Genomic DNA, 22811 nt, shown 5'->3' with positions numbered 1-22811 from the left:
AGGCCCTTCGAGTATCTTCATTACCCTTCCCAGATGGAGGCCAGAACCCCATGCACAGAGTTAGTTAAAATTTGTCTCTTTGAATAACGAAGGACAACACAATTCTTTAATTTCTTGACTGCTTTGTGATTAAAGGTTCCTAGTTTCCCAACGGGGATGGAAGTAGTAGTTTTCCTACAACTGAGAGGCAGAGGTCTTTTCTATAACCAGGAGAGCTTCATGAGCTACTAAGATCATCCAGGAGGTGACTTCATGAGCCACTTGGTTGCCACTGGCCCTATATCCTTCATAAAGCACCTCACTGGTGCCCATATGAGATTTCTCCATCAGCTTTGGGTGCTGAGAATGTCAAAGCCATGACTTCTCATCATGGCGTGAGTCAGCCACCATCAAAACATTTTCCTTCCCTGCTTTCCCTCAGCAAAGAAACTACCAAAGAACTCCCGACACCTCTCTCAGTTCTCCACATCTAAGGGACATCTGTCAAAAACATGTGGCTGCCATATTGTCACAGAGTGAAAAAACACAAACCCAAATGAAAGAAACCTCTTTCAAATACATGCTCTCCCAAGGACGGATCTGGGGCTCATTTTCGTGCATTCGAGTCAAGCTTTGTTGGGCATCTTCTGTTGTCACAACTCTGAAGAAGCAACCCCATTCAAGCCTGAAGGATACATCTAAGGACTCAGCATTCTTCCTTTGGTGGGTTGGAGATTTCGGAGTGCTTTAACAAATGTTGATTGCTTAGCACTTTACCTGTTTAACATATCAGACTCTCAGGACAAAAGTTCATTCACCATTAGCTATTTGGAAATTCCCATGGCACCCAAACTGCACATGTTTAGAACAGGTAATTTGCAAGATACTGCTGCCAGGGTATTTCTCAGTTGGCCAACACTTTAAAAACAGATGGTTTAGTGTGTGTGGGGTTGTCCATAAACGACTACAAGGGGAGAAAAAAAATCAAACTAAGAACTTTTCTTTGAAGTTCTCTGTGGTTTTGCTCTCTGACGCTCCTTGGTGGCACTGTCTGACTTTAATATGCCTTCACCCCACGTCTGCTGGGGTGAGGCCATTAGGGCGGTGTAAACAGAGGTGGCTTATCTGCAGACTGCTAGTGTTCCACACGTGAAAGGCAACAAGTGCCCTTTAAAGGACAGTAAGAGCAAACAGCCCAGACCTCCAGCAACAGCCAGATCCCCAAGACTAGCAGCAGTCGGGGTGTGAGGAGGGGTTCACAGCTGTAGGATCTTCACAGTAAGTGTCCTTGGCTACTCACACCCTGGATGGGGGATGCAAAGAGGCTGCCCCGCCAACTTCACCAGTAGGCTTTGGAGCAAGCTTTAAGCAATGATGCTACCGAAAGCTCTTTCCTGCCTGTGGAGAAAGAGACACCCCTGGCCCAACTTCCTTTTCCTAAAAATCAGAGTCTTGCCTGGGGATGTAAAATGCTTTTGATCTGTGGTTAAAGCTCATCACCCACTCCCACCCCGCAGCGCTCAAGATTCCCAGGAAGGTGACCGACACAGGGCACCAGGGCAGGTAAGAGCTAGCCCCGGGTGCGGCCTTTCGCGGGCTCTGCGCGACACCCCAACTCCTCCCAGTCGATAGCCCCAGGCTGCGACCCTACTCCTTGTCCCAGTTCTGGTTCCCATTAAGAAAGACTAGAACCGACCTTGAATCTTCTTGTATGGTCGCAAGCAGCGCCAGGTCCGCGCCTGGGCCAGACGGAGCCGGAGTGGGAGAACAAGGGTGGCGCGCAGGGTGACGGGTGGCCGGGGCCGCAGCACTGCGTCGACTTGGGGAAACTTCCCCGGCAGGGCCTGACTCCTTTGGGGGAGATCTCGGCCAGCTTCCAACCTCCGGCAACGATTCGGTGGACCAGAGTGGCTCTCCACCTCCCCGGCACAGTCGCCAGGCCAGAGGAATGGGTGTGCGCGCGAGTCTCCCAAGCAAAAGCAAACTCCAGAGGAACACGCCTCCCGCGGTCCTCGCCAGGCTCCACAGGCTTCCAGACCGTCCCCTCCACTCTGGGACCGAACTGCAGGGGCGTCCTAGCCCTCCTCCCCTCCAGGGAGCAGCCACCAAACTACGACGCTGCTGCCCCCGCCAGGCCCTGAAGGGCAGGAATCTTTAACTATTTCCTTCCTGAGATAAAGCTGGGGGTGGGTTTAGGAGGGGTAGGAAAGGGAGTGGAGCATTTCAGAGGGCCTCAGAGTTGTGCCTGGCTTTAGGAAGAAACTAAAGGAACCAGGCAGTTAGTACAGGCGGGTTTGATCCGCAGGGGAAAACAGGGCCCAAGGGTCGTGCCTCCTTCGTCCCCTGTCAACTTTGCTTACCTTTGAGGAAGATATGTCCATGGATCAAGTGAACCCTGAAAGACTACACCGCTTAGCTCAGGGCCGAGGGAAGCTGCAGAGTCTGTGGAAGGTAGAGAAATGGTGATGCCCAAGTAATTGAAATGATAATGGGGAGACCACACAGAAGACTTTTGTTTTTATCACAAGACTGTGTCAAGACCTTATGATAAGACAGCGAAGGGGGTTGGGGTGGAGGTAGGAGGAGGGAATAGGAGGAGGGATGAGGGCCAAAGGCCATTGCATGCCAGCAACACCTGGGTTCCTCAGAAAAGGAGGCTTGTCTGTATGCCCCGTAACTCACTGGCTCCCTACAGTAACTGTGGTGGAATCGTACCTCAGTTTGTTCTTGGGCTATTAGGAGGAGTGTGTACGGGACTTACATCCCCCCTCCCCCGGCCCCCAAGGGATTTTTTTTTTTTTTAGCAACTTCATAGTGTGGTGGCTAGTTTCCAAGAAGAAATATCCAAAGAAGTATAAACTGCCCGCTATGTACAGCCCAGATACTGGCACCAGTGAACTTCTGCTCAGTTCTGTTAGCATCTGATTCCAGATAAAAGGTGTTGATACAGAGAACCCACTTGTCAATATGAGGAGTGTCAAGGAATTCAGCGACCATTTTGTAAAACCATTAAAGAGATAGCTGAATACCACAGTGGAAAGGATCTTAATAGCCTTCTAGCTCTGCTGGACCAGGGATTACCTTGTCCATTAATCAGGCCCACCTAGTTTCTCCAGGCAGGAGCCAGAATCACTGTCTCGGTTTTTACCGCCCTTTGTGCCGACGGCTTGGCAAGCTGACATGACTTCACAGGAAGAAAGTTGCTGCCTCCTCCCAGGAGACGCAGTTTTTAACTTGGTATGTGAAATGTGTTGGACCTGAGGCCCCACTCACCCCAGGGTCAGAAGCTTGAGCAGCCAGCATCTGTGTGACTGAACACAGCAGTCGGTCTAGTCTCTGTTACAGCACCCCTAGTGGTCCCCACCCCTTGCTGGTCCCACCCTGGTACAGAACCAGTCATTAAAAATTCTCTTTCACACCCATTATGATGGTCACTATTTATACACAAATGAAACCAGAAAATACGAAGTGTTGGCATGGGTACTAAGAAGCAAACCCCTGGCTTTTGTGGGCAGGGGTATAAAATAGATCAGTAGCAGTGCAAGCCAGACCAGTGTTCCTCAGGTAGCTAAGCATAAAATTGCTATGTGGTCTAAGATTCAGCTTCTGGAAATGTGTACAAAAGAGGCAGGAGATGCTGGTTTTGTGGACAGAGTGAGGCTGAAAATGCAGAAAGAGAATGGAGATTGGTTTGTGTTCCTTGTAAGGCTGGGTCCAAGGGGCAGATCAACAGGAGGTACCTGCTTGGCTGAAGCAACCTGACCTTACTTCAAGTTAGCTTTTGTGTATTTAGAAAGAATTCAGCCTAACTGGCCTATTTGGGGAGTTTGTTTGCTTGTGTGTAAGTGTCTCTCTCTGTGTGTGTGTGTAGGTCAAAAGGCAGCTTTGGGAAGTTGGGTGTAAGGCTGGAGTGCTTTGTGTGTCCATGATGTTTAACTGATTCTTCAAGAGGTGTCTGTTTACTGACATGTACTTCAGCTCGGGTGAGTCTGTCTTGAATGTGTTTCTGCCTTGTTCTGTTCTTTCTTTCTTTTTTTTAAATTTAAGACTATTTTCACACTTATAAAAGGGACCTAGAATAGTCAAAACCATAGAGAAGGTAGAATTGTGATCCTCAAGGCCTTGGAGGAGGGGAACTTACTGTTTCATATGTTTAAGAGTTTTGGTTTGGATGATGTACAGGTTCTGGAAGCCACACACCACCCCAACTCAGTGCCCATTAACTGTGCACTGGCGAGCGGTTGAAGTGGTAAAGATACACTGTGTATGGTTTGCCAGGAAGAAACAAACCTTCCCGATGTCTAGATAAAAACGCACCTTGCTCGTGTGCCCTGTTATCTATAAAGTGAGTTTACTGCCTCTTAGAAGAAAGCTCTTCAAATCTGAATAGACTGCTTGTGGAAGCTACCAGACCACCAGTTCTCAACCTTCCTAATGCTGGGATCCTTTAATACAGTTCCTCATGTGGTGGTGACCCCCAGGCATAACATTATTTTTATTGCAACTTTATAACTGCAGTTTTGCTACTGTTATGGATCAAGTGTAGTTTTTACTTGTTTTTTGTTTTTGGAGACAGAAGTTTGTCGAAGGGGTTGTGACCCACAGGTTGAGAACCACTGCTCCAGACAGCTCTGTCTTTGAAAAGCTTACCCTGCCCCGTTGGTGAGAGACCACAGATGCTCCTTAGCACTGTAGATTTAGCTCCCTTTTCTGTTTTACTTTGAAGGCAATGGCCCCAGTGAATTCAATTAATCTTTTTTTTTGGCCAAATTTACATCATTTCTGGTTACCCTTCTCCCTGTAGGCAAGACTGTATTCTCACCCCACCTCCTCGGTAATCCCTGTTTAGTCTCCCCAAGGGTATTCAATTAATATATTTAGCCACATTTCCCAAGCTTGACTTTGAAAGGTTGTTTGTTTTCCCTGGAAGAGACATGCAGGTTTGAAGGCTTTCTAGACTACAGGGAAACTTGTTTGCATTCTGCCTCCACTGGTTCGCTAAGTGAGCTTTCCTGTGGAGCCATTTGCAGTGACCCTGCTGGGCAGTGGACCATAGTGATCTAATAAACAGTAACCTCCGTAGGTTAAGACATACTCGAGGCAGCACTCAGCCAACTCTCCGTGTTTCCCAAGGCAAATATTCTTGTAAGTTTACTGCCTGGTTCAGAGCAGCAGCTTCTCCATGACCCTCAGACTCAGCACAGAGCAAAGGTGTGCCTTTGTTGTTTCTTGAGATGCCCCAAGGAAGAAGGACATGAAGGATTTATAGAACCACAGATAAAGGAAGGAAGAAAAAGGGGGACGTATATGGCAACTTGACGCTCAAAGATACTGCTGCAGTCAGTGTTGAGCAGTGAATGTGAGAGATGTGTGTGTGGTGTGTGTGAGACATGTGTGCATGAGATGTGTGTGTGGTGTTTGTGAGATGTGTGTGTGTGTGATATGTGTGTGTGGTGTGTGTGAGATGTGTGTGTGATATGTGTGAGATGTGGATGTGGTGTGTGTGAGATGTGTGTGTGAGAGGTGTGTGTGGTGTGTGTGAGACGTGGGTGTGGTGTGTGTGAGAGGGATATGGGTGTGTGGTGTGTGTGAAACTTGTGTGTTGTATGTGAGAGATATGGGTGTGGTGTGTGAGAGATGTGTGTGTGGTGTTTGTGGAAATGTGTGTATGGTGTGTGTGAGATATGGGTGTGGTGTGTGTGTGTGAAATGTGTGTATGGCGTGTGTGAGAGATGTGGGTGTGTGGTGTGTATTTGAGCATCTTTGGCCTGAGTTGAAACATCTATGCGTTTGTAAAATGGACTTGTACGTTCTTTGTTTACAGAAGAAAATATGGTTGGCACTTGAACAACTCAGGAGTTGGGGACACTGATTCCCCTCTGTTTCTCTGTTCTCATTGATGTGACCAAATGCCTGCTGAGAAGCAACTTGATGTAGGGTGCACACTGACTCTCAGTTGAGGGTGTAAAGCCTCCCTGTGGGGGGAAAAATGGTGACAGGAACTTGCCAACTTGATGATATTTAGAATCACCATGGAGACCCAGCACTGGCTGTGTCTAGAGGGTGTTTCTAGAAAGTTTAACTGAAGAGCCCCACCCTGAACGTGGGCAGCACCATTCTATGGGTGAGAGTCCAGGGCAAATCCAAAGGAGAAAGTGAGCTGAGCATCAGCGCGCATTTCCCCTGCTTCAGGCCAAGGAAATGCCTCACGTTCCTGACACCACACCTTCTCACAGGAAGGCCTCGGATCCCTAGGAGCAGAGGAATTCTCATCTAGGGAGGGATAGCTTTTCCCTCTTTGAACTTATGGAATCTGAGTCCTAATTGAAGTTGCACTGAGATTAAGGGCCGTTGAGACAGCTGCTGACCTTGGCTCTCTTCTCGAGTTTATCCATCTTCTTCACCACAGTGTAGGCTGGCCTTGCCCAGTGACCAAAGCCCTGTGAAATCACATTTCTATCACAGTATTTACACAGACTGACTAGCTTAAGGAAGGCCTGACCCTGGAGCTTCTCCTATTTCTCCTTCACTGTTCTTTCTGGTAGTTGTACCATGTGGAGGTGACCTACAAGGCGATTAGCGCCTACACTGGGCATAAGATGGTTGCAAGCTGTCTTAAGCAGGGACATCACCAGGGCCTGTAATGTTGCTATCTCCACAAGCCTTCCCCATTCAACAGCACCAACAAAACCTATCTGTTTCCAGCGCCGACACAAGGAAGCTACCCCCAGATATTTTTCTTCCGTACAGTGGTCGGTACTTCATAAACTTTTTTCTTGATGTTCTCTAAACATTTATGATGACAGTCTTGTTCCTGCCATGACCAAGTGCCATTAACATGGGTCTTCCTGGGCCACCCTTTTCTGCCCTTCTATGAGGTGACTTAGATTTGAGGATAAAGTAAATGCTGGGCTTCCATCATGCTGCACGGTGATGACAATTGGTGACTTGGGTTGGGGTTCACTCAGCCCAGGATGTGATGGCTTTGAGAGGGATGCTCAACTGTACCTGAGTCACTTCCTGCTCTAGCTTGGCAATAGAACTGTTTAGCATTCAGCTTTGATTAGCCTCCCATTGACCAGAAGCCCAACTGGTAACAGAAACAATTGATTACTTCATATTTTTCTTTCATATGTGTAACATATGCTGAAATGTGTGCAAGCCAGCAGAGGCCACTTTTATTGTTAGGCACAGTTTATTGGAAACATTACTGGTCCCAGGAGAGGAAAGGCATCACTGGTTTTAAGCAGACATTGGCCACTTTTGTCACCCGACAATAGGTGATTGTGTCTAAGTTTCTACACTAGTACAAAATGTATTAATAAATTATAGTTTTATACTTTCTATGGTCAATGATACCAGGCATAGTCTATCAGTGTTTGTGTGTATGTTTATTTAAATTTTAACTTCTTATCTCTTCATGTGTATTTTATGGTAGTACATAATAAGCTAGACTATTACCTACAAGGTTTTGTGCATTTATGGCATATCCTTTCCTTATTAGAAAACCTAGCCTTATTTTCAAGTAATTTTATTAATAAAAAATTTATTAATAAGAGGGTACATGTAGTTCAAATCTGTGGTTACTTGCTTACAATTCCGAAGTGTTTTCTCTGCCTTTTTTTCTTTTTTCTTTTTCTTTTCTTTTCTTTTCTTTTCTTTTCTTTCTTTCTTTCTTTTTTTTTTTTTAACAGGGTTTCTCTGTATAGCCCCGGCTGTACTGGAACTCACTCTGTAGACCAGGTTGGCCTCAAACTCACAGAGATCCACCTGCCCCTGCATAAGGAGTGTTGGAATTAAAAGCGTGCACCACCACTGCCTAAAGTGTTTTCTTATGGCAACAATTTCTACTCAGTCCCCCAAACCCCAGGTTGTCCCATCCAAAAGCATTCACTGCATCATCTAGCTCAATTGCTATTGACCTCATTGGAGAGCTGAGAAGTTTGTAGTCTTAGCATCACTGATAATGGGATAGCCAGATGCTGAGTGTCCTCTGAGGTCCATTCCGGAAATGTCTGACTTAAATACAATAAAAACTGTCTCCAGTTTCAGAAAAGAGAGTGAAGTGGCAACAAGAGAAGCAAATCCACAGCCTGAAGAGGCGACTTTAACCCAGACCACCACCTCTGTCTCCTCATCAATACAGATGAGATGTCTCTCTCCCAACCAATACAGAGGGATCCCTACCCCAGCCTTGCCTCTTATTAAAAGAGATTTAAGGACAGTCAACAGGACAAGATCAGAACATTTGCATTGTCTTGATTAGGACCAGGTTTAGAAAACCAACTCTAAAGGTCAACTTTTTTGCTTGTTCATTTTGAACCACTCTTTTTTTGAAGTCAGCATCAGATATTACTAAGAATTTACAGCCTGGCAGTGGTGGTACATGCCTTTGGCCCCAGCACTTGGGACGCAGGGACAGGGGGATCTCTGTGAGTTAGAGGTCTAAAGAGTGAGTTCCAGGACAGCCAGGGCTGTTACACAAAGAAACCCTGTCGCAGAAAAGCAAAACAAAGCAAAACAACAACAACACTGATTGGTTTTGAGTTGGGGAGATGGTACAGCCAGTAATGTGTTGAAAGGTCCATGAGAATCTGAGTTAAGCCTCAAGGAACACATCATAAGGAGAAAGAGGAAGAGGTAGCGGAGGGGGGGGAGGAGAAAAGAAGAAGGAGAAATAGGAGGAAAAGAAGGAGAAGAAAGAAAAGCATCAGGTGTGCTGGCAGGCATTTGTCCCAAGGCTGTGTATTTAGAGACCAGGAAATTGATGGGGCTTTTTGCCAACCAGCCTAGCCTACTCTTTCAACAAATAAACGAATAATTAAACACAAGGTGCTTGAGAAATGATAGCCAAGATTGTCCTCTGACCTCTAAGCATGTGACATATACACAGGCACATACACACCCAGAGAGAAGTGTATTCAATGTTAAAACACTGTCTTGGGGAGTAGAAAATAACTTTATGTTTGGTAGATTCTTTAGCACATTCATTACTAAACATAAACAGAGCAATGTGAGTTGTGAAGAGGGAGAGGGACTGGGAACTACAAGGTGCGCAGACATAATTCAAGGCCCAGCCAGCGGGTGGCTTGCAGCAAATACACACTATTGACCAAGGGGAGTGGGGAAGGGCCCCAAGGTGATGCAGAGACCATTGATCAGAACCGCCACTGTCACGGCAGGCCCAAGGAAGACTGAGCATCTCGCTGGCATTGACTGGGATTGCCTCTGCACTTCACTCGGCCCTTGTGACACCTCCTGCTGCCTCAGGGGCTGTCACCTCCAGAGGTGCTGAGGTCACACTGCCACTGAGGAAGGCCTGGAGGACAAAGAATCAAACCAAAGCTGGATACATTATCCTCTCTATTCTGGACTTGCTTGTGATCTGTCATTTCTTCTCTTTGGCGGGATTTTTTTCCTTTTGGAATGTACAATAAGTTCTGCTATGGCCCTTTGTGGCTTTTGATAAGACTAAAACTTAGAAAGACTGAGTGGTTTGTCCAATGTAACATGAAGAGCCGGTTTGTGGGGATTTCTGTCCTGCCCAGTACCCCACAGCCGGTAAGCCCCAAAGAAAATCACACAGAGGTCTCCATAAAATTATAAACTGATTGGCCCGTTAGCTCAGGCTTCTTATTACCTCTTATTACTTATATTAACCCATTGTTCTTATCTATGCTAGCCAAATGGCTCAGTACCTTTTCTAGCTACTTTGTTGAAGAAGCTTCACATGTTGCTTCTTTGGTGATCTGGGGTGGACTGTGAGGAATGGGCTTCTTCCTTTCCAGCATTCTCCTGTTCTCATCGCCCTGCCTCTACTTCCTGTCTGGTTGACCTGCCTATACTTCCTGCCTGGCCAATCAGTGTTTATTTAAAATATGATGCCAGAAGAAGACAATTCTCCTGCACCAGTTCAAAGTGTGCTTGCTCCAAAATTCATGCTAAAGCTTAATCTCTATGTGGTAGTACTAAATGATGAGGTCTTTGCTGGGAGGGATAATGAAGTTATCAGTGTTTTCATGAGTGGATACATGCTCCTATGAAAGAGGCTGAGCGGCTGACCACCATCCCTCTCAACCTCACTGTCTACCTGTTCATCTCTGAAGAGTGCAATGCCAAGGCTAGAGAGAGCAGACCTCACGTGCCCATTTTCTTCAATTTCCTGGCCTTTGTAATGGTGGGAAGTAATCTGTTTCTTACAAACTTCCAACATGCCAGGTAGTGGTGGCACACACCTTTAATCTCAGCACTCGGGAGGCAGAGGTGGCCGGTCTCTGTGAGTTCAAGGTCAGCCTGGTCTACAGAGCGAGTTCAGGACAGCTAGGTTGTCACATAGAGAAATCCTGTCTCAAAAAACCAAACCAAACCAAGCAAAAACAAACAAACAAAAACAAAAATATCCTTCACAGGCTTAGGTGTCATTTTGTTACTGCAGCACATATGGATCAAATTCTCCAGTATCTGATAGGTGGGAGCTGTATCATTGAAACCTACTTTCTCATTTTACTTGATTGTTTTTGTGCTGTTGCTGGTGGTGTGTGTGCATGGATGAGAGGGTACACATGCCTTTTGTTTGCATGGATGAGAGAGTGCACATGCCTTTTGTGTGCATGTGTAGAGGCCAGGGGTTGACATTGAGTATCTTATTCCATTGCCCTCTACTTCATTAGATCAAAAGTCTCTCTCTCTCTCTCTCTCTGTCTCTCTCTCTGTGAGTGTGGGTGTGTTTGTACATATGTTTGGGTTAGATGTGTATACATATGTAGATGCCTGGAGAGATCAGAAGAAGCTGTCAGATTCTCTAGAACTGGAGTTCCAGGTGCTTTTGAGTTCAGGGAAACAAAGCCTGGTTCTCTGTAAGAGCAACAAGTGTTCTTTTCCTCTGAGCCACCTCTCTAGCCCTGCACCTCACTGTCTGAGACAGCATTTCTCAGTGAATCCGAAGCTCGCCAGTGGCTGGGCTGGTTACCAGGTGCTTCCAGGATCCTGTCCCCTCCACTCGGCCCTGAGTTCCATGTCAGGCACTGCTGTCTCCCTGTTTCCTGTCACATTTCCAGGAAACATTACTTACTAATTCCAGTGGTTTATTCTGTTGGTCAAGAGAGTAGGGATTTTATTTACCTTCATTTTGCTAAGAATACATAGCAATTCAAACTACTTTGAATAGTTAAAATCTTGTTGTTCTAATGGCAGTAATTCTTTTTAAAAAACATTTATTTATTTATTATATATACAGTGTTCTGCCTACATGTATGTCTGCATGACAGAAGAGGGCATCCGACCTTATTACAGATAGTTGTGAGCCACCATGTGGTTGTTGGAAATTGAACTCAGAACCTCTGGAAGAGCAGCCAGTGCTCTTACCCTCTGAACCATCTCTCCAACTCAGCAGTGATACTTTAAACAATTTTAAAACCTACAGCCTACACTTCTATGTATAGAAAACAGAACCTAGCATTTGTGGCTATAGAGAACCACAATTATAGTATCAATTGTCCCTTTTCAATTCATAGAAGAAATAAGGAGTTTTGGTCTAGAAATACAGAAAATTTAATCCAAACAAAACATTTTATAGATTAAAAAAAATCATTTTGACACTTAAAAAAATCAAAGTACAGGGAAAGGGCTTTGTGAAAAAAGGCTTAGCTTTGACATCTGTCTTGCTCCCATACGCAATGTTTATGTTGGCTAACCTGATTAGAGCATGCCCAGAATGAGGTCAGCCAGTGTCTGAGCCCCACAATCCTTCCTCTGACCTTGTTGGGTTAGGACTACAACTTAGTCAACAAAGTGTTCGCTGTACAAGCCTGAAGACCTGAGCTTGCAATCCCCAGAACCTATGTAAAAACAGCTGGGGGTGGTGACCTGTGCTGCAAATCCAAGGCAGGGGAGGTAGAACTGAGCATATCTCTGACACGCACTGGCCAGTCAGTTCAGCCCAATGGGAGAGTCCATGTACAGTGAGAGGCTTTGTCGGTTAAACCAAAGTGGACTACTCTTGAGGAAAGACATCTGGGTTGACAACTGGCCTGGCCTCTACACACACAGACACAGACACACACAGACACAAACACCCACACCCACCCACACCCACACCCCCCCCCCACAGAGAGAGGGAGAGAGAGAGAGAGAGAGAGAGAGAGAGAGAGAGAGAGAGAGGTGTCCTTGTCATTGTTCTAAAGTAGAAATTGCAAGCTCCTTGATATTAAAATATTTAGTTTTAAAGCCCTATGACTTTAGTGTCTGCTACTTAACTCTGCTCTTGAAGCTGAGAAATTGTAATAGATAATACACAAGTGGGGCTTTATTTATATAAAACAAAAAGCAAGCAACAAAAGCAATAAAAACATGTGACTGTCTGAGTTTGACCTGTGTGGTATTGTCTGATAATACGTTTCTCATTGCTACAATCAAATACTAATAAGAAGCAAGTTGGGGTTGACAGGTGTTATTTTGCTCATGGTCTGAGGGTGTTGTTCATCACGGTGGGGAAGTTTTAGCGACAGGAGTCGCCTGTGGCTGTGGTGGCAGGAGCGTAAGCACAGATGGGGCAGGAAGTGATGCCAGGCTGTAAATCCTGTGGGCTCTTCCCAGTGGTCACTTCTAGCAAGCCTCAAACTTCTAAAAGTTCTACAATATTTCCAAACAACACTATCAATTGGGATCTCAGTATTCAAACCCATGAGCCTATGAAGAGTACTTCCCATTGCACCCATGGCCACATCTAGCAGAGAACAGCCAGTGCTAGTAGGCTGGCTTGCAAGTACATGACCCTCACTAAGAGCAACCATTTTTGATGTTTCTTGTGCTTTCTCTGGGGTAGTTGTGGCAGAAGATGTCACCTCATGAAAAACCCTGGAAGTATAGGAAGTAGGAAGGATGGTTCAGCAGCATCCTTCCGTCTCCTCCCCTTCCTGGCAGGGTTGCTTTTACCATTTACTGCTTTTTATTCCAACCCTTTTCCCAGCAACTTAAATGCCTGTGTGTGTGTGTGTGTGTGTGTGTGTGTGTGTGTGTGTGTATACATGGACACTGGGTTTTTGGTATTTGTTTATTTGATATAGATGAGGTTAGACTACCTTATCTGCTCTAGCCATCTTTTTATCTCCACCTATGTATCTTGGCAGTGTCTTTTTCATGTCTGAAAAAGAATTCTGAGTATTTCACAGTCTGGCTATACTATAAACTGTTTAGTTAGTTTTCCCAGATGTTGAAGTTCTTCCATTTTTACTTTTACAGCAGAGCCATAAAGAACACTGGTGTCTACATTTTGGAGGTATGTGTGGTGCTATACAGCCACCTCCAACTCTGGGCGTTCTTTATTGGGTGAATGTGCAGGTTTTGCCTCTAGAATTGAGGCTACATGTGGACATTGCTGTCGAAGAGGAAGACATCTTTGGTTTTGAGAATGATTTATCCTCCCTTAAAGTCACTGTATTTCACTTCTGTAATAGCACAAAAGGAAGAACTTCTCTATCTATATTGTGTTATAAAAATACACTCTATAATATACAAAATGTTATTAAATATAAAGCATTACAATAAACCAAACGAGGATAGATGAGTACATGATGGTCTCTGGAAAGGGAAGCTGGATTAGGAAGGCTTCTCTTCTTACAAGAGAAGAATTCAATTCTGAAACACTTTGCAAACAGCCAGCCGGCGATGGTTGATGTCCACTGAGACCTGGTCTAGGTAAAGGCTTCAAGCTTGAAATAGGAGAGCAGAGTAATTAGTGACTGAACCCATGAGTTGGATACATTTTATTTGGAGACAGAATGAGTAAAAGAAAAAAGGCAAAGAGACCATAATGAGTCCTATGCCAAGTTTTTGGTTAGCACAGCAAGAGCTAGAGACTTGTCCAAAATAGAGACACCAGAGAGGGAGTCAGGACAGTCAGTGTCTGAGACACGGAGGGAGGAGAGAATACGGGTGGTCCTGAGAGGTCAGGGGAATGAGGAGAGAGTGGCCTTGGAGATGGCCAGTGGGGAATACTGCTTGAAGTACAGCAGACTTAGCCTTTAGGTTCACTCCTCTGCTTCACACACTCTCAAAATAACTCAGGAACTAGAAGCACTGCCAAAAGATGAATAGGCTCATCACTTAGATGAAGTATGAGTCCTTTCACAAGATTTATATTTATCATTTGAAGGAAGAAAGTCAACACCCTCTATAACTAGTGTGAGCATTAGGCTTTTAAAGAATGACTGGTAACTTTTGGGAAAAGGATTTATTGGGAAATATTCTACTATATTTTTTCTGGAGTAGAGAGCAAAGTCTTGATGTGGGAGTCCCCTCTGTGTGCTGTGATTACTATTAATGAATAAAGAAACTGCCTTAGCCTGTTGATAGGCAGAACTTAGGTAGGCAGGGAGGAGTGGGCGGAATGCTGGGAGAAAGCAGGGCAAAATCAGGGAGTTGTGATGGAACCACCAGAGATAGATTTGTTGAAACTTTGCTGGTAGGTCACGACCTCGTGGTAATATACAGATTAAAAGAAATGGGTTAAATTAAGATTTAGGAGTTAGCAAATGAGAAGTTAGAGATAATGAGTCAAGCAGTGTTTTAATTAATACAGTTTCTGTGTGATTATTTTGTTCTAGGCAGCCGGGAACAAACAAGCAGCCTCCTTCTACAGAATGGTGTGAACCCATGACCCTGAGAGTAAGAATCTCATGCTCTACTGACTGCCTCCTTGCAACAAAGTCCTCTTTTTTCTTTCCCTTTTAATTAAAATGGTTTTTTATACAATATATGAACAAAAGTTCACATTTTTCTTTTCTCTCAATTCCCCCAAATCTCCTCCCCCCTTTCTTCTCTTTCTTCTCCTCTTCCTTCTCCTCCTCTTCCCTTTTCTTCTCTCTCTTCTTTTTCCTCTTCCTCCTCCCATTCTTCTTCCTCTCTGTTAAGATAAACAAAATAAACATCATCCCCAAATGAAAATCAAAACAAATAAGCAAACAAATGAAAAAACAGAAAGACAGAAAAAATGAACCAAGCACCCAAAACAATACAACAAAAAGTACACACCACACACACACACACACACACACACACACCCCAATTCCCCGAAACAAAACCAAGAAACAAAATAAATAAACAAACAACAAAACCTCAACAAAGTGGAATCTATTTTGTGTTGGCCAACTACTCCTGGACCTGGAACCTGCCTTGGAGTGTGGTTGGTACACTCAGTGACATTTTGTTGGAGAAAACAAATTTCTCCTTTTCCTAGCAGTGTCAATTGCAGTTAGCATCTTGATTAAGGATGCGACTTCCCCTTCTCTGTGCTGGGATTTTGTCTGGTTTGAATATATACAGGTCTTGGGTGTGAAAATGTCCTTTCTGATGTCTAATTTATGTTTTTATAATTCTATTATCATACATGAATTCTGTTTTACTAACACATTCTTTATAACAAGATTCAGTGTGATAATTGCATGCAGCATACATGGCTCAAATCCTGCCTCTGTCTAATACTTAGAGATCACTATTTTACTTTCAGGTTGTTATCTGAATTCTGTGTTTAAAATGTAATAACTGAGTCTCCTAATTCTTAATTTTTATTTCTTTAAATTTTAGATGGGTGATGATGGTGCACAACTTAATCCCAGAACTCAAGAGGCAGAGGCAGGTGGATCTACGAGTTCAAGACAAACATGGTCTGCAGACTGAGGTCCAGGACAGCCAGGGCTTCAAAGAGAAACCCTGCGTCAAAAAACCAAAAAGAAAAAAAGATATATATATTTGTGTGAATATATACACATGCATGCAAATGCCCAAAGAAGTGGAACGAGAGCATTGGGCACCTGGAAAGTTGCCTGATGGGGGTGACGGGAACTGAACCTACAAGAGTTGTATGTGTCCTTAACCTCTCTAGCCCTGAGATTTCTAGTTCTTAATGTATATTTGTGGATTCCATTTAAGAAACTTCTAATGTAGGGTGTGCTCTAGCAAATTTTTCCTAATTCTTTAAGAGGACCATTCTGAAGTAGACGTGGTTTATCATGTGAAGAATTTTGAATCACTAAGTTGGACATGGTTGCCTATATTCCCAGCATTTGGCAGGCTGAGTATCAAGAATTCAAGGTCATTGTCTTAGTTACTTTTCAATTGCTGTGACAAAACACCATGTCCAAGACAACTTATAGAAGAAAGAGTTTATTTCAGGCTTCCAATCCAGAGACTGAGTCAGTGATCATTATGTGAGGAGCTTGACAGCAAGCAAGCAGGCATAGTGCTGGAGCAGGAGCTGAAGGCTCACATTTGGATCCACAGGGGGCAGGGAGGGAGAGAGAGAGAAAGAGAGAGAGAGAGAGAGAGAGAGAGAGAGAGAGAGAGAGAGAGCTAGTTGGGAATGGTTTGGACCTTTAAAACCTCAAAGCTCACCTCCAGTGACATTCCTCCTTCAAAAAAGATCACACCTCTTAATCCTTCCCAAACAGTTCCAACAACTGCAGATGCAATGTTCAAACACAGGTCTATAGGAGTTGTTTTCATTCAAATTACCACAATCATTGGCTACATGGTGGTGAGTTTGATGCATAGTCTTAGGTATGTGAGACTCTGTCTCAGAAAACAAAATAGAATTTAGAATCAGAATTTCTGACTTCAGCATTCTCGTTGTACCATTCCCAACACCTCAACTGCTTTCCCAGACATTAGGTATTCTTCCCACACATTCTTCTTACCCCACCTCTTCCAAAACTTAGCTGTTCTTGTCCAAAATATGGTGGAGAGATTCTGCAGCCTCTCAGGGGCCTCAGCTTACTGTATTTGGGGAGACATGAGTATAACTTTATTAGGGATGCTGCAATATAACTCACAGGAGTGGCTTGCCATGCAAAAATTCAGGTCACAGTTGTACAAGTTGAGTTTCGAGCTGTCAGGAACTTTGATTGCTTCTAAGGCTCCCTCAGTGGATGGCAGATATCTCTTTGTCTCTGTATCTTAATATGGTCTTTCCTTGGTGAGTGCACACATCTTGACCTTCTTGTCTTAGGGACCCAGTCATTTGTCAAGCCCCACTGTAATTAGAAGATTTTCTCCTGCCAGTTCCCAAATAATGACTCAGAGGCTTTATATTTCTTATAAATGCTTGACTGATGGCTCAGGCTTATTATTAGCTAACTCATATTTAAATGAATCAATTTCTATTAATCTATGTATTGCCATGTGGCTGTGGAGTTACCTCATTTTCTACATTGGTACAGACAATTCTATAGTCTGTCAATTATACTTTAAATAAACTCTGATTGGCCGGTAGAAAGGCAGGAAGTATAGGCAGGAAAACCAGACAGGAAGTAGAGGTGGGACAATGAGAACAGGAGTATTCTGGGAAGAAGGAAGCTCATTACGTAGTCCTGCCCAGATCATGGAAGAAGCAAGATGTGACCTGCCCCATTGAAAAAGGTACTGAGCCATGTGGCTAACATAGATAAGAATAATGGGTTAATATAAGTTATAAGAGCTAACAAGAAGCCTGAGCTAATGGACCAATCCGTTTATAACTTATGGAGACCTCTGTGTGATTTTCTTTGGGGCCAAACAGCTGTGGGACCTAGTGGGAGGACAGAAACCCCAACAAGCAGTCCACTCCTCATGTTACACTACATGTCTTGCTTTTTCAGTGACTGACTGTCTTCTCTCAAACTGCGTCTTTTTCCTGTATCTCTGCTTGAATTTTCTGCCTGCCTCTATCCTGCCTTGTTATAGGCCAAAGCAACTTTATTTACATGAGAGCAATACATATTCACAGCATAAAGACCATCCCACAGTATTTATCCCTTTCTGTTTAATCAAAAAGGAAGGTTTTCACTTTCACATAGTGAAATTACATATAGCAAAACAGTTTTTAAGAATTACAGTTACAATATCTAGCCTATTTGTATTTGGCAAAATTAAAGAAAATACTCTATCATCTATCTTATCTTTGTGAGTCTAAAGCTTTATTTCTATTTTATCCTTTATCATAACTAAGGAAAATTATAACTAACTAGTCTTCAATTTCATCAAAGACCCCAGAAAGTTATAATATTACCTGAGTAAACAAGAAGTGCATTGCAAGTAACTTCCAAAACTCTAGATATGACAGAGATATCTGGGTGACTGAGCAGTCATTCCAAGTTCTTCTGTAATGTTGGGGCATATATATTCAAGCCTACAGACTCATAGTATCTGGCAGACATTTTAGCAAAGCAGGAAATTTGAAAGACTATCCCACCTATATTGGCAGTTCATCAGTTGCTTTCTTCTGTGTCCTGCAGAATGTCTGGCAGTTTCTTCTGTGAAGCAGGAGCCTGAAGGACCATTTCATCTTGTTTTGGCAAAGTTTAGCAGTCATTTACCTATGGGTCTTGCATGTACAGTTTATACAGCATATTGTCAAGCAGTCCAGGCAAGAGCAGTTTCTTGTCCAAATGGCTAACCTTGCCACATCAAAAGCAAATTTCATAATGAGTTTCTTTGATGTCCATCATCTACTTTGAAGTAACTGGCACTGCCAGGAACAGACCTGTCTCACTGTCAAGAAAAGTTTAAATTCTTAAAACATTTCAAATACCATATTCTATAGGTCTTTGAAGTATTTGAAGATTACCTACCTAATTGAAATATATCTTGTATACCTAAAAAGCCTATCTAATATGGCTTTAGGTTTGATTATTATAGATGACTATTAGTCTTTATTTTTAAATTATACACTAAATTTTTAAATAAGCTACATAAATATAATGGCCTAAACAAGAGTAGAAATATACATACAGTGTAACAAAATTAACTTTAAATTTGTATCAATAAACTAAAATCCATACTAATGTAAATATCCCAATATTAACAGCTGTTTTTTTGGATTAGAGAAGATTTAATTATCTATCCCTTTATCCTAGCATTTCTATATACTATCTACCTTTTCTCCTTAGAAAGAGATCTTTGAAATTAACTCTTCTGTTTGGCTTTTTTTTATTATGCCCAATAACAACTTGTCACCAAACCTCCTAAACAACAACAAACATAATCCAGTTTTTATGAATGTAGTTTTATAGGCTACTTTCTGTTGATTGAGGGAACTGGTAATCCATGAGAAAATTTAGGAGCATGTACAAGTCATGACTGGAGTATTCTTTAAGACTGGATCATCTCAGCCAGCAGTCTTGAAGCTATTCTGGATGTAGAATTCAGAGGAAACTGAAACACAGGTGCTTAAAACACTGAATCATCTGGGCCATCTGCTCCTACCAGAAATGTTTCAGAGGGTCTTCCTCAATCAAACCTGATTTTTCTTAACCTAGAATGAATCCATTGACTCTTATTTTCTGTGGAAATAAAAGCAGAACCTTTTTCCAAAAGTAACATATCTTTTGACTTAAATTTTGAAGTAAAGTATTTTTAAAATATATAGGTTGGTTTAATCTAGCAGTTTTCATAATCAATTGTCTCTCAGAAGTTAGTTCTTTAGCAGTCAAAAAATCCAAAGAAAACACAATAATATACATAATCCAGACTGTATATTTCCCATCTTTATGTTACTCACTATAGTCTCTATTCCTTTTAAAAGGACTTTTTCTACTTCTTTTTCTCTCCCAAACCTACATAAATTTTTAAACACACTTCTTTCCATTTAGAGGGCTTTTGTTTGTTTGTTTGTCGGAATCTGTTCTTACTGCATATCTCTTTTTCTGACCACATGAGTCTTTAAACTGCTAAGTGGCTACTTTGGCAGTTGACTCTGCCCTTCTCCTTGGTTTCCTGATAGTATGTTTACTGACAACTCTGGGAGCCATATTTACCCCTCCAACTCCAGGAAGTGTCTGGGTTTACACTGTCAAACAGCTGCATGTTGCCTGTCACTCATAAACAGCACTTAAGTGTTTGGTAGCAGGGCCTTTCAAAAGAACTGCTGTTTTTACTACCAACACTGAGTCGGGAAGTCTCTTAAAGGAGCTGCACCTTTGCTTTCTGCCAGCAAATAGAGCCTACCAGAGACAAGACTGATACCAAAAAACTGGGCTTGACTCTGTTTTTGTGTGTTTAGAATCTTTTTAAAGCTTTTTTTTTTAGATCTTATGTGAAAATTCCTGCCCCTGCATTGGGCTGCCATGTGTAATTGGAAGTTTCTCTCTGCCTGAAAGTTCCTGAATAACCAACCTGAGGCTTAATATTACTTATAAATACTTAACCAGTTGTTCAGGCTTATTATTAGCTAGCTCTTACATTTAAATTAGCCCATTTCTATTAATCTATGTATTTCCATGTGGCTGTGTCATTACCTTATTTTCTACATGTCTTGCTTCCTTGGTGACTGATTGGCATTTCTCAGATTCCACCTTTCTCCTATATTTCTGCTTGGATTTCCCTCCTGACTCTACCCTGTCTTGCCCTAGGCCAAAGCAGCTTTATTATTTATGAACTAATGAGAGCAACACATATTTAGAACATACAGAAAGACCATCCCATAGCACTGGAGCATTGAGGAGTCTATTTAAAGAACCACTTTAGAGCTCTGCCTGTGAATATAGTCACACTCTGAGGGACTAGCATTTAAGAATTCAGCACAGAAATGTAGAAGATACAACTCAATCCCTAGCAACAACTATGCTTACACTTGGTGTCTCAAGTGGTATTTTCAAGACATACTTAGCACACCTCTTAACCTCTAGGCTCCATAGTTCTGCTAGAGTTTTTAATGACTGTAAGAATGTTCATGGCTGGGTGTGGTGGTGCATGCTTTTAATCCCAGCACCGAGGAGCCAGAGGCAGACAGAACTCTGAGTTCTAGGCCAGCCTGGTTCCACACAGTGAGTTAGAGTATAGTTGGGACTACACAGATAAACTGTGTCTAAGAAAAAAAAAACAACAAAAACAAAAACCAGAAAACAACAGCAAGAATATTCACAGTTTGCTTTATGTTTTTGTAAGTGTTTATAACTATTTTCTTTTCATAAACATATTTTTGTGCAAGTATTTTAAAGTAAATATAAATATACCCTGACATATATCATTAAGTGTTTGATTTCATGTATCTCTAAAATACAAGAACATTTTTCCACTTTATTTGATTATGTTCACTGCCTAGGTCTTCTCAAATACAAGTACTCAGTTTTGATATTTTCCCGAAGCACTGACCTGCCTAGCTCTGTGCCTCTGCATCGCCTCTCCAGATCGGTGTTTCACAGGAATGTCATCACCTCTAAAGTGGTCTGTGCGTAAATAATATTGGGAAGTGCCCATGTATGTGTATCTGGAGGAAGTAGTTACAATTCCTGCAGTTGCTTTAGTGACAGCCTCTGGATGTAACCACTGGAAAGGTCACTAAAGCTACACTGTAATTCCTTCCCGACTTGAGGATCCTAGGTTTTAGAGGCTATTTTATTTTGTACTCTCATTTGCTTCACTTCTCAGAGATGTTCTGGCTGTGTTAATGGTTTTCCAGAACATTTACTGTCTTCTTTTTTTGTTTTAATAAGGCACATTTTTTTTTAATTTAGAAAAAAGAAAGGCCAAATACAACATTATGAGACAAGGACCTTTCTTTTTTTAATTGTCGTTATTGAGCTATATATTTTTCTCTGCTTCTCTCCCTTCTTCCCCTTTAACCTTCTGTCCTCTCCCATGAACCCCATGCTCCCAATTTGCTCAGATCTTGTCTTTTTCTACTTTCCATGTAGATTAGATCCATGTATGTTTCTCTTAGAGTCATCATTGTTGTCTAGGTTCTCTGGGATTGTGAATTGTAGCCTGGGTTTCTTTACCTTATGTCTAAAAGTCACTTATGAGTGAGTACATGTGATATTTGTCTTTCTGGGTCTGGTTTACCTCACTCAATGTGATGTTTTCTAGATCCATCAATTTGCTTGCAAATTTCAAGATGTCATTATTTTTTCCACTGTGTAGTACTCCATTGTGTAAATGTACCACATCTTCTTTATCCATTCTTCAGTCAAGGGGCATTTAGGTTGTTTCCAGTTTCTGGCTATGACAAATAATGCTGCTATGAGCAGGTTTCCTGGTGGTATTACTGAGATTTCTTTGGGTATATACCCAAAAATGGTATTGCTGGGTCTTGAGGTAGGTTGTTTCTTAATTTTCTGAGAAATTGCCATGCTAATATCCAGAGCAGCTGTACCAGTTTGCATTCCCACAAGCAATGCAGGAGTTTTTTCTTAATCCCACAACCTTTCAGCATAAATTGTCATCAGTTTTGATCTTGGTTATTCTTATAGGTATAAGAGAATCTCAGAGTTGTTTTGATTTGCATTTCTTTAATATCTAAGTTTGTTGAGCATTTCCTTAAGTGTCTTTCAGCCATTTTAGATTCATCTGTTGAGAGTTCTCTGTTTAGGTATGTACTCCATTTTAAAAAATTATTTGTTAATTTGAATTGAACTCAATTTCTTGAGTTCTTAGTATATTTTGGAGATCAGTCCTCTGTCTGATGTGGGATTGATGAAGATCTTTTTCCATTTTGTAGGCTGCTGTTTTGTTTTATTGACCATGTCCTTTGCTTCTCAATTTTGGAAGGTCCCACTTATTAATTGTTGCTCTTAGTGTCTGTGCTACTGGGGTTATATTTAGGAAGTGGTCTCCTGTGCCAATGCATTCAAGTGTACTTCCAATTTCTCTTCTGAGAGGTTCTGGCTGGTTTTATGTTGAGGTCTTTGATCCATTTGGACTTGAGTTTTGTGCATGGTGATAGATATGGGTCTATTTTCATTCTTCTACATGTTGATATCCAGTTATGACAGCACTATTTGTTGAATTTATTTTCTTTTTTCTATTTTATGTCTTTGTCTTCTTCTTCAAGAATCATGTGTTTATAGGTGTGTAGATTGATA

General features: G+C 42.4%; 1 protein-coding gene and 1 long non-coding RNA gene across 4 annotated transcripts in view; one reads left to right on the top strand and one right to left on the bottom strand.

Annotated features, from left to right (window-relative positions):
* Positions 1–2489, bottom strand: part of Ednra (endothelin receptor type A) — a 60280-nt gene extending 57791 nt beyond the window's left edge. The window contains exon 1 of one of the 2 annotated variants that reach the window (XM_048450284.3): positions 2340–2489. The gene's annotated coding sequence lies outside the window, so the exon portion shown is untranslated. Of the gene's footprint in view, positions 1–1675; positions 2058–2339 lie in introns of those variants that run through there. The other variant, XM_048450283.3, reaches the window with a different exon arrangement.
* Positions 1132–22811, top strand: part of LOC125410644 (uncharacterized) — a 36749-nt gene continuing 15069 nt past the window's right edge. Inside the window, exons 1-4 of one of the 2 annotated variants that reach the window (XR_007235155.3) lie at positions 1134–1257; positions 1497–1542; positions 14583–14643; positions 15562–15836. This is a non-coding gene — a long non-coding RNA (uncharacterized LOC125410644). Of the gene's footprint in view, positions 1258–1496; positions 1543–14582; positions 14644–15561; positions 15837–22811 lie in introns of both variants that reach the window. The other variant, XR_014999196.2, reaches the window with a different exon arrangement.

Source organism: Myodes glareolus, chromosome 22 (genome assembly GCF_982192425.1).
Source record: "Myodes glareolus chromosome 22, mMyoGla1.1, whole genome shotgun sequence".
Classification (NCBI taxonomy): Eukaryota; Metazoa; Chordata; class Mammalia; order Rodentia; family Cricetidae; genus Myodes; species Myodes glareolus.
This window is presented reverse-complemented; position numbering and strand designations above follow the sequence as displayed.